This window comes from Coffea arabica, chromosome 11e (assembly GCF_036785885.1).
Source record: "Coffea arabica cultivar ET-39 chromosome 11e, Coffea Arabica ET-39 HiFi, whole genome shotgun sequence".
NCBI lineage: Eukaryota > Viridiplantae > Streptophyta > Magnoliopsida > Gentianales > Rubiaceae > Coffea > Coffea arabica.
The window spans coordinates 38,398,262-38,407,881 of NC_092331.1; the positions used below are offsets into that span (position 1 = coordinate 38,398,262).

At 37.3% G+C, this 9,620-nt stretch overlaps 1 long non-coding RNA gene across 1 annotated transcript; it reads right to left on the reverse strand.

Moving 5' to 3' along the window:
* Positions 1 to 323: 323 nt before the first annotated feature.
* On the reverse strand, positions 324 to 7,475 carry LOC140021649 (uncharacterized). Its single transcript, XR_011825552.1, has 2 exons — positions 6,772 to 7,475; positions 324 to 6,669 (listed from the first exon to the last, which is right to left on the reverse strand). It is a non-coding gene; the product is annotated as an uncharacterized lncRNA (long non-coding RNA).
* Between the last annotated feature and the right edge of the window lie 2,145 nt (positions 7,476 to 9,620).

A 9,620-nucleotide genomic window follows, 5' to 3' on the forward strand; every position in this document is an offset into this window, starting at 1 on the left:
TAGATGTGAATTGAATACAATTAGACACAGTGGACATTTTCAAGCAAAAGTTGCCCCAATTTGTAATTTATCAATCAATGTGACTGATTTTATTTTGGGGTTAAGTGAAGGAGAAAGGTATCTCATGGGCCTTCTGAGTGACCTTTCCACTCTTATTGTGTGGCTCGGATCACCAATCTAGTGTACACAAGAATTCTAAAATGCATACACTTGCGAATTTTCAGGCTGGAGGTTGAAAAAAACTCTCAATTCGGTCTTATTTCTCAAAATTCATCATGAAATCTCTTAATGAGCTCAATAAAGAATGAAATGTACACAAATAATTGTCTGAACAAAAGCTTCATTATTGCCAATGTTTGAAAAATTTTAAAAAGTAATACATATGAAAAACAGTCTAAGGAACTCCTTTACACATGTATACACACTTTTCCCTCTTAATAGCCCCTTTTTCTTTGAGCAATGAAATCCCTCAGGTGTTTTGCGCGAGCGCTTTCAAATGAATTTTCGAATTCACATTGTAAGGCCTGCCTGAGAATCAAGTAATACTTGTAATTTTCAAATCTTATCAGATTAAAATTGTTATCAGATATGAAAAGATATTTTTCACCTTATTGAACTTACTTTTATGAATGCAGGGGGAGGGGAAAAACAAAAGGAAAAATACCCAGAGTCAGTGAGTAAGAATAAAAAGTCGGTATGCATGTCCTATGGAGGAACCCTTTTTATGCCAAGGGTAGGTCTAGCATGAAAATGCAATCCTCTAGGGTAGGCACTATACCATACCTGATGAATCCGATCAACTTATTGGCATTTGATTAGAAAGTGATTTGGAAATTTTGGACCAATTGAACGGCGGGAGCTCTCCAACAAAATGAGGACAACTCCGAATGAATGATTGGTTTTGATTGGCACAAGAATTTATACAAATTAATTTAACTTTGACGAGCTTGTGATTGAAGGAATCTGAAATCTCCTAACACAGATCAAAACCCTAGTTCATCCAAATGCAATGGGTGATTTTCTTAAAACAACTAGGTTTCTTAATTTGAAATTAAAACCCTAATTAGTTGACTGGGTTGGATGAAATTGATGATTTATTCAAAAATTGACCGAATCACCTTAAAAAAAAGGGTAAAATGGTCAAATGCATTGAATGAAATTTGATTATTTATTCAAAATTGAATGGATAACCCAAAAAATGAATTAAACCAATCAAATGAATTGAATGAAGTCAAATGATCAAACAGATCGAGCGAAATGATGATTTATTTAAAACCGACCAAATTGCCCTAAAACTAGGCAAATCGGTCCAATGGATCGGATGATTTATTCAAATTTGACTAGATTTGACCTAAGAATGGGTAAACTATTCAAATGAATTCAAAATCGATTAAATTGCCCTAAAATTGAACAAATTGATAAAATGGACTGGATGAAATTGATGAATCAAATGATCCAATGGACTGAATGGCTTGATGCATTAGTCTATGAGCCTTCTAAAATCAAATTTTGGCCTCAGTTCATTCATCATCTCAATAGCGAGGAATTATTTGTGAATTTCTTCAAGTTAATGTCCTTTTTGCAAGGGATTTTTACCAATTTGATAAAATGGCCAAAAGGTGATTATTAGACGCTCATATTCCAAAGATCGCTCTCGAAAATGATCGGATCCTACCTTATCTCGTGCACTACCCCTTCGGATGGTACAAAATGTAAACGTGCAAGTCTCCTTGGATTAAGTATCCGAGACATAAGGTGGTTTATTCCTAACGTGGGATCCCCTAAATGGCATTCCCTTCTAGAGTTTATGCATGATGCCATTTATTAAAGCGATGTAAACATGTGACAAATATGGCCTAAAGGACATAAATAATGCATCGGGGGGAAAAGGTCTAAAATGAAATGTACTTATTGAAAATTAAGTGTAATGACTGAAATTTAAACATGTGAGTTATCTAGTGGGTAAGTCACTAAAAGAGTGCCAAAGAGCCCTCTTATTGCTATGGCACATGAATGCAGGCCAAGAAAACAAAGAAATGGTTAGTGCAATTGATAGTACACATAACACATTGGGAGCAATTAAGAAAAGAAATACAATAAAAGCAAGTAAAAGGGGTGGAACCCCTTCCCTCGTGCCTAATGTGCTTAAAAGGGTGAGGCTGACTCTAACCTAGGAAAACTCTAACATGGATGCATGAGGTTGGGGCTCACTAATGCGACTAGACTCGATAAGGTTTAAAAAGGTCCCCAAGCCTTCAGACCTAAGGGAATGGGTCATCAATCCCAAGACGCTTGGTCGGTGGCTCGAGCGGTCCCCTAGGTACTGCTATGGGCGCAGAGCACACCATCCACATACCTAGAGAAACCATTCCTAATCCTACAAGGCGGTGTGGGAAAGAGCCCACGAAAATAAAATAAAATAAAATGGGATAACAGTAAATAAACGTGCACGTATGAAGTGTTCCCTATTTGAGGGAAAGGGTTGAGAACCAACGCGAGACTCTAAAGGTGACACACACCCCCCCAAATGCAATGCAAAACGCGAGATAAAACAAGTACAACATACATCCAAACAACCAATCGTACATACGTGAGTGAGGGAATAGCATGATACGCACGCGAGGCAAAAAGTCCTAAAATGGAAAATGCAACCCTAATATCCAAATGCTATGCATAAAAAGGGTAGAAAAGGGAAAAGAATAGCCAAATCAAATGCTCGGACCCACTTAGGAATTCCCCAGTGGAGTCGCCAACTGTCGCGCCCCATTTTTTTGAATAAATAAATAAATAAATGGTTTGAAAAAATGTTTTTTTTTTATTCAATTTGTGGTTGGAAAATGAATTTTGATTTAAAAGAAAAATGGGTCTAAATGGGGGTTTGAGAATGCGACGATTTGACCCAAAATGTAGTTTAAAAAGGGTTTTTGAAATCAAAATCGGAGTCGCCACTTGGTAATGGGTTAATGTGTACCAAGTCACCTAAAAATGAATTTTAAAAGAAAAATAGGAAAAAGTAGTAAGAAACCCCTTTTAAACGACTCCTAGTCCACGAAAACCAACGAAAAAGGTTCGGGAGTCACATTTGACGAAGGGGAAGGCAAGGATAAAATCCAAGGCACCCCTTCGACCTAGCCAAGGCTAGTTGCGTGATTTAATCAAAGATTTTCTTGTTTTAACCAAAGAATTTATTACATTTGGATGCACTACATGGATGCAAACCCTAGACCTAGGGGTATTGGGGGAAATTTCTCTTCAAAGGTTGAGTGGTGCCAATCACATTAATTGTGAAGCCCAATAACGATCCTTTGAAGAAGTCACGAATAATGCGAGTGGGATGCAAATGAATGGAATGCATGTATGCAATGTGAGAATATGTGAAGTGAGAAAAATAATAAAAATAATAGGATGTAAGTGGAGGTGTGCAAATGTATTTACAAGTGTTTGTGTGCAAGTGAAGGGATAAAAAGGTGCTTGTGTGCAAATGAGACAAAAGTGAAAGTGTGATGATAGAGTGGATTGAGAATGCATGAGGCTCGGGAATTCATGCATATTGGGTACGGGGAGACCTAAATCGTGACTCAATTTGCCCTTTTATAGAGAGGATACAAGCGTGCTAAGGCTTTAGAAAAAGCCACACTCGTCTATATCCCATATTTAAGGGGACTTTCAAGCAAATGAACCCTATAACTAGCATAAAATGCAAAAATCCTAAAATGGAGGGAAAAGGGTTTCGAGGGGCATGCAAAATGATAAAACTAAAAAGAATGCATGACATGCAAACATGTACTAACGAGGGGAAATCTCTAAGGGTCTAGCGTTGGACTAGCCCATTCTATGAATTCCGACTAGCGTTGGACTAGTGGAAACGTACATTCACCCATCACATTCATTCAGGCTATGGAAAGCGAGTAGACATGCCAAACACTTATAAACACATAGCACATAACATTTAGCATGCTCGACTAGATGCAAGGGCCTAATAAAGCAAGTTAACACGTAGCACTTAAGCATGCAAGTCACACAAAGCAATTAAGGCCCTAACTATTACATTTGCTAGCTAGGCACATGTCTTCAACAGGTCTTCATCGAATGCTCCTCCAAGCCCTATCTATTACAAGCCAAGAGGTGTACACATACCCCATAAAGAATAACTTAAATAAAAAGCAAAAGTAAATGACATAAATAAAAGAAATTAAAGAAAGGCTAGGAAAGCAAAGTAGACATGTATATTCACATAACACGTAGGAGCACGTAGGAAAAATAACTCAAGAATATAGAAGTTACCTTCCTTGCCATGGAAATCGAGTAAATGAGATATTAGCTTCAAAACAATAAAAAGGGTCAAGGCACCAATTTATTTGATAAATAATCACAAAGGATAAAAATAAACATGACTTTGAATCAATTAAATCATGTCAACAAACCACATTTAAGAAGTCAAGAGAAGAAAGGACTTGATTGCAAAGATTGACAAAATTTTGGGGCCAAAATTAAAGAAAAATAAAGTTCAAGGACTTATTTGCAATTAAAGTAAGGACCGAATTGAAAGTAGTTGAAAATATCCAGGGCCACAGTGAAATTAAAGAAAAGTACAGGGACTGATCTGCAAATGCGTTCTCTGGTTTCTTAATGGACCAGGCCATGGGGCCATTTTATTTGTTTGTTTGGGCCAAAGCTCCCTTAAGCCCGATGAAAAAAAAATCAAAGAAACAGATGGGCTTGCCTTCACTTTCCAGCAAAGCAAATTCAACCAAAAGAGTGGGCTTCACCTCTTAAGCCCAAACCAGAAATCCAAACAAAAGAAATTACGCCCACTTTTCAAACCCAACCAAATATTAATACCCAAAAACCCAACTCATAAAACTAAACCCAACAAGATTAGCAAATCAAATAAAATTATCAAGCCACAATTATGATCTAAAATCAAGAATTAATCCACCCAAAAGACTACTTAAAAAATGAAAGGATAATTAAAGTCTAAAAGGGCAAAATTGGTTTAATTACAAAAGGGTTTAGGCCATATCAAAATAGGGGAAATTCGAGGGATTCAAATGCAACCAAAGCAGGGACCTAATGAAGGACTTATGCAGGTGTTGGAGGCAAATTATGAAGCTCAAAAAATTCAGGACTAAATCACGAAACAAAAAGAAAATAGAGTCTGAAATTCCAACTTAAGCAAGTATTCATCTTCCCCAAATGAATTCAACATCAGATCAACATCGCTGCTTTCTTTCGGTCAACAATATCAGAAATTTAGTTTCAATTCCAAGCATCTTCAATCAGACAAATGAAACCCGCAAAAAATTCCCCTTTTAAACTTAATTCGAATTCATACGATGGAGGCAAAAGGAATGGCAAAATGCAAGACAGCAATACATCAAAATTCTCTCAATCACAAGGGAACGAACTGACTGAGTTATCTGATTTCTTCACATGCAAATGCAGACAATCATCTTCAGGTAGAACTTTCATTCGAACTTCAATTGAATCAATACGTGCACGTTTACATGCATATTTATTTATTAAAGAAAAATAAAGCTCAAGGACTCATTTGCAATTAAAGTAAGGACCCAATTGAATGAAATTGAAAGTTGTTGGGGCCATAGTGAAAGCACTCGAAAGTCAGGGGCTGGAGTGAAATTTTGTCATCAGGCTTCTTGGCAAAACAGGCCATTGGGCCATTTTATTCATTTCGTGGGCCAAAACTCCTCCTAGCCCAACGGAAATTCCAAACAAAAGGAATGGGCCATTTTATTACTTGGACCCAAATTTAGCCCACAAAACTGATGGACCTCGACTCTCTAGCCCAAACCAAAACCCAACGAAATAACCCAACAACCCATTAGCCAAACCCAAAAATGTTATTACCCAAACTCTAAACCATACCACTAAACCCAACAAGATAAACAAATCAACTAAAAATATTAAGCCACAATTATGACCTAAAAACAAGAAAATAATCAAGCTAAAAGACTACTTATGCATATTAAAAGATGATTAAGGAAGAAACAAGTTCACTCTTTCCAATTTTCTAAGTCATATCAGAACAAGAGGGAAGATTAAGGGTTAGGGATCTAATTGAAAGAATTATGAACATTTTGGGGTCAAGCTATGCAGTTCCAAAATTCTGGGGTTACATTACAAACAAAATGAAAATGGAGGGACTGAAATCGCAGAACTTGTACAAGCAATCGTCTTCTCCAAAACAAGTTCAAACATCCGACTGTTTTCATCTTGCTTTGTCTACGAATGAATACCAGAAAATTCAATTCCGACAAATCTCCAAGATGCAACTCACAAACTCCCTCTTATACAAATTTCAGGCCATTAATTCGCATCCATACAAAGGGAAAAGGCAGAACCAGAAACGGAAAACAGAGACAGTATCGCATGCTGACATATCAGGATCAAAATTCTTCTTTCTACCATAGAAATCAACCATTATGTTCTGAAAAACATTGAAATTGCTGTCCATTTGTTTCTTCACATGCACAAACGCAGACAAGTCATTTTCCGGGCATAACATTCAGTTGGGTATTTCATCGAACACCAAACGAACATCAAAATATCATTGATTTTTGTTCAAATTGAAGGCTGCGACTAGCCCAAAATTTGTCAGAAACACAAGAATGCAGACCATCCGACACATAGAGCATGTATCTTCTAAAACTGTAAACAAACAGCAATAAAATCACAATGAACAAAGTCACGGCAACCCTGCTCTGAAGGCTCGAGAAAGAACTGAAATTCAAAGAACAAGGGTCGACTTACAGTGCTCTTGCTTCGTAAAGATCCGCAGGCGAGGACGATGAATTCTGGTGGTGGTGACTCCGGTTCTTGAGCAGGCGGTTGATGGCGATGGCGGACAGCAGCGGCAGCGGACACGAACTGGTGGTGGCCTGATTCTTCCTCCTGTTTCTCTTCTGGGTCGTAGCTCTTCCCTCTCAGTTTCTGTTTTTTCTAGCCGAAGCCCAGTCCGCCGCTCCTTATCTCCTTGTTTCTAATTCTCTCGATTGCCTTCAACCCCCATTTTTCAGTCCGTCCGACTCTCTTCTTTCTTTTCTTTTTTGTTTTTTTTTCTAGCCTCCGACGAAGCCTCCTATCTAATTGTCCCCCTTTGTTTTTCAGCCTTCCTTTGGCTCTTCCTCCCTTTTACTCTGCCTTTCTCAGCCACAAGCCCCGATCATTCTTCCTCTGTTTCTTTTGTTTTTCCAACTTCCCTCTCTAGCTTAGACAGACTCCTAGTTGCCAAAAATGGCCTGCGGGTTCAGGTCATGAAAGGCCTTAGCATAGAGCTCCTTGTTGCCACCGAAGCTGCATCTTTCACATCCTCTCCAGCTCTCCTCTTTCTGTCTTTCTCCGCCGTCCCTATTGCTTTTCTATTCCTCTGTTCTTGTGTTTTTTAGCCGTAGCTCCCCCCAGACAAAAACCTTCCCCCCACTCTCTCTTGCGGCTGTTTCTATTTTAAAGGCACCCCAAAGAAGAACTAAACCTAAGATGAAGGGCTAAGATCTCATCCTCCAAAAATAGGCTTATGTGCAAAAAAAAAATAAAATAAATAAAGTAAAACCCTAACATCGGAACAAATGAAATTAAAAATTAAATGATTAAAGTTTAATTAAATGATAAAATGACTTAGAAAATAAAAATAAAAATAAAATGAAATTAATCAAAAATAGAAATAATAGCAAACAAAATTTCTTAAAAATTTGGTGTCTACAGCAACAAGTCATGCACTTGACACTCACCAAATCACAATGAGGGAGTAAGTGCAAAAGTTCTTTAATGGTCGTCTCCGGTATTCTATTCAAGATCCTCTTGAGCGCCTGGAAACATAATAATTGACTATTACCCATAATTACTTACAAACTCCTTGCCAAACAAGGAAGGATGTACGTTCGTTTTCAAATTAAAACAATGTCTCGAAAGGCCTCAATATCTCGAAAATCGAGATTCAAAAATGAGGGTTTAATAATACAAGGGAAACTGATTTCCTCCATGAAATCGAGTTTAAAAAAATCAATCAATATTAAGAAAGAGTAACGAGTTCTCAAAAACTCATTTTTATAAGAAATCGGGAAATTTCAGCTTTGCACGACAATCTTTGGAAAAATCAAATCTTGAGTTTGGTAAGTCCAAAAATAAAAAATTTTACACCGTTGGAAACTAGTTTCAAAGTACTAAAAGTTCCTAGAAAATACTTTTCCAAGATTTTAAACGGAAGGCATTCAATTTTCAACTCAAAGTGGCTGATCTGAACAAGCAAGGCAGTTTCAGTCATGTTTTTCGGCAATATTTGGAAATTCGGCAAAATTCACAGAAAGTGAATTAGCCTTTGAAATTGGTAACACAATATGAATTCCAAACAAGGTTTCAAACACAACAATCGAAACTAAATTTGGAGTTTTGAGCGTCAATATATAGTAGTCTAAAGTCGGCTGGAATTTGAACACTGATCAGGAAATTTTTCAGATTTGAAAAGCAAACTTTGGGACATCATTTGGGTATCGAAATGGTCTTAGAATAATACCAAATTTGGTATACTTAAACTTCCATATGAGGACTATTTCTCTATCAAATTTCACGCAAAAAATCATGTGGGAAGGTAGTTAACAAAACTACCAAAGTTTAGGAAATTCTCAAAGCAAATCTGTCCTCTTGCTTTTCTTTCCTTTTCAAACATTTTGCACCATGAAATCAGTCCCAATTCCATTCATTTTTGAAACCAAGGTCCTATGAACATATAATACGTAATTGGTAGGTAATTGACACCAAAATTTTCTAAACAAAACGTCCCAAACCAAACCTAACCATTCGGCTAGCAAGAAGAGCAAGATTTCCATATTTCCAGCTTTGTTGCACTTTCAAAATCAGACCACATCTCACTCGACACAAGTCCAAATTGGGAATGGTTGGTGGCGTTGGAAACTAGATTCAAAATTCCACATTTCATCAGAGAAAATGTTCTCAAAATCAGTCCACATGTGAGAGAAAATAGAGCCACAAGATGTAGCTCCTCCATTCCTCTCGGACAGACCATCAGAACAGGACAGTAAATTTTACCGAATCACTACGGCTCACTCAGTTCAAACTAGAAGGTGAATTTTATACCGTTGGAAAGCTACAATTGTCTAGTTTCAAATGCTATAAACAACACTTGATTTCAAATTTTGTACAAAAGAGTTATGTTCGATCAAAGGTACACTGTTCGGACAGTCCGAACACGTTTTCCAGATTTCTTCCGATTCCGAAATTTCAAGTTTTGCTCAACCAAATCAAATGATTTTTGGTAGACACTTTCTATACACAATATACAACATATATAAACCAATTCCATAGCCAAACAACCAACAAAAATTTGAAATGCATGCACGAAATTCACTGGACAGATTCGGCCAGCTTGCACTTCCATTCTTCCTTCGATTCTTCCTTCACTTTCTAACCAAGATCATCTCGTATAACACATAAACAACATTAATCAAGCATTTAATCCTCAAGACAGCTACCTAAAGGCCTCATCAAGTCCGCTAGCCTAAGATTAAAGCAAAATAAAACGGGTTTCTCAAGTCCTCTACCTAGTTTCATGCTTAGGGTTCAAACCCTTGCAAATCCAACCGTAA